Here is a 3,036-nt window from a genome sequence, read left to right as displayed (position 1 = left end):
GTGAACTTTCTTCAAAAAAGTTTGAGACTATTAGATAGGTAGGGACCAGAGATAATAAGAAAGTCAAGTAATCATTATTAAAGGGATCGGATCCATGAAGGAATGAATCAGAGACCCCTGCATGTGCATCTGAAAATGTTCATATCCTGTGTCAAATGTTAGAACATCTTTCAAAATTGTACATAAACAGTCTGAGCAGTCAATGGATAAGATCATCAGAGAAGTTCAGAATTGCTAGTGTGTTTCTAGATTAAATAAACCAACAAACTATGGCAGGGCAATGTGATACAAGCCTGGAATTCTAACACTCAGACTAAGACAGGAGATTAGAGAGTGGAATTACATAGTGATACCTTCCCTGGACCAGGTAGTATAATTTTGTCTCAATAAAACAAACCAAGTTACAAGAAAGGAATACAAAGTTTGAAGTTTGGGCTAATTTTGTCATTATGTTTTGAGAAGTCAAGTTTCCTATTGAAATGCAACTGATATATAATCCTCAGTTGTGTTTTAAATGCTCTCTTAATTACAGAACCTTCTTAGATGCAAAATAGCTCATGATTCCCATCCAAAATTTGAAATAGTAAGTAAGTTTCATTCTGTTGGATGCCAAAGAAATGATGAAGGTTTACAAAACTTAAGCCTGGAGAAATAGCACAGTTTGTCTAATGTAGGACTTTGTGGACCTTGCAAAATTTGAATTTAGATTCAAAATAAATAGTTTGGTTTTTTTTGTAATTCCATATTCTATAGGATACTACAAAATTCTTTTTAAGTAGAGGTTTTAACTGACAAATTCACAAATGATTCTGGCATTCTATTTGCCTAGAAATTCTTTCAAGAGAGTTATAATTAGAACTTAGTTAATAGATAATTCCAACAGTTCATGTATAAAATGATAATGTGAATAATCTAGACAGAGTTGCCAACAAATGGATGATATTAATTTATAAATTTAGAAAAAGCATTTTTTGAGGGTTTGGTATAACATGGTATGAAGAGAATAATTGTGTGACATCTTCTTTCTTCTACCTATATGTTACACAGGAAGCAATTTCCTTAATTATGTGCCTCTGTATACAATGAGACAAATGCTAGGTTTGGGTTCACTTTTATTTTATTTTTGTGGGGGGGTCTGGTCGTGAGGCCTGAACTCTGGTCCTGGGTACTGTCCCTCAGCTCTCCAGCTCAAGGGTAGTGCCCTACCACTTGAGCCACAGCGCCACTTCCGGCTATTTTTCTTTTTGCTAATGTGATGCTGAGGAATCAAACCCAGGCCCTCATGCATGCAAGGCAAGCTCTCTACCACTGAGCCACCTTCTCAGCCCAATTTTTGTTTTTGCTTTATTGGTTTGACCTAGGGGTTGAACTCTGGGCCTGGACACTGCCTCTGAGCTCAAGGCTCCTGCCCTACCATTTCAACCTCAGTGCCACTTGTGTCTGGCTTTTTCTGAGAAGTTTATTGGAGATAAGGTTTTAAGGGACCTTCCTGCCTGGATGGGTTTTGAACCATAATCTTCTGATCTTAGTATCCTGAATATCTATGATAGTTAAAAAAGTATAAATATAAATAATATTTGCAAGTGTTCTGATCTCAAGAATACCACTGGGGGAAAAGTGATGCAACTGAGTTTATTGTGGTGTTCTTTGCAGAATTAGGAGGGCATCACAATACCAGAGGTGTAGTATTTTTTCACAGTAGAGATATGCTATTCATGATGTGAATTAAGGGAATTTTAAGGTGCACCTTTCAAGTTGGAAACTGTTGGGCTAGGATGACTTTATGGCATAAAGCTTGGGATTGCTTACTCTTGAAGACTTATTACAGATGCTTCATAGTTTTATCCTGTAGCAGAATGTGGCTATTTTTCTGTTGACTTCTCAATCTGTAACACCCCATTGGAAACTGCATCTATTGCAGAATTATATAACATGAAAACAAGTACTGTTTTGAATCTCTCAGGTATGGAATGTTTAGAATTTGAAAATGAGTAGTTATTAGTCATAGGAATTTTGAAGAACACATATATTCTGTCCCAACAACTTATTTAATTTTAAAAGTTATGGGTTTCCATAGAATTAAACTGTTTTCGATTTTATGTGTGTGAAAGTGCTAAATTTATTTTTTCCAAAATATGCAAGTATATTGTGAAAATATTGTCTAGTTGGATAACACTCAAGTTGACGACCTTTTGATAAAGAAAGGGTAATTAAGTCAAATTAGATGCAAAATAGTATTGATTTTTAAAATTTTACTACATAAAAAATAATATTAACTATACCAATACAGTGAAATTTTATTTTATGCAGCTTATTTTTTAAATTTAATTTTATTGTCAAAATGATGTACAGTCGGGTTACAGTAATTGTTAGGTAGTGAATACATAACTTTTCAAACTTGTTACCCCCTCCTTCACTTTTCTCACAGTTTTCCTTCACCTCAGTACCCCTCACAAGTTGTAATGTATATTCCCAACATATTGTCTTGTGAGTATTGCTAATGCATTGTTTTGCCCTTTGTCATTTGTGTCACCATTGTGATGTTCCTTTTCCCTTCCCTAATTAAGGTAAATGTATACAAAATACACAAGGTACCAAAATCAAATACAGCAAGGGATAAACCAACGGGGGAAAACCAAAGAAAATGGAAATCACATAATACATAAAAAACAACAACCACAAATAAAAATCTCTGATTCCATATCTTGGAATTCATTTTGTTCAGTATCAGCTTATGTGGTCATATATTTGCATAACGAAGCCACTGGAAAATAATAGTTGCATGGACACTACATCGTGAAAACAACATGTTAACAGTTTTTGATGGTAAAGGTGGAATTAGGATTGATGAATTCGCGATTCTGATAAAGGAATTTCAAAAGAGTTTTAAAATTATGACACGTATATTTTAATTGTTCAAACTTTTTAACAACGTAGCCTATTAAGAACATTTAAAATTGCCTGAGAAAATAGGCTTTCATGCAAAGAAATCCATGGAGACTTAGTGGAGAGGGAGCAATGTGAGTGAAGATGGCT

Source organism: Dipodomys spectabilis, unplaced genomic scaffold (genome assembly GCF_019054845.1).
Source record: "Dipodomys spectabilis isolate Male_0828 unplaced genomic scaffold, ASM1905484v1 ptg000239l, whole genome shotgun sequence".
In the NCBI taxonomy this organism is placed as follows: Eukaryota; Metazoa; Chordata; class Mammalia; order Rodentia; family Heteromyidae; genus Dipodomys; species Dipodomys spectabilis.
The sequence above is the reverse complement of the archived record's forward strand: the minus strand, read 5'-3'. Positions refer to the sequence as shown.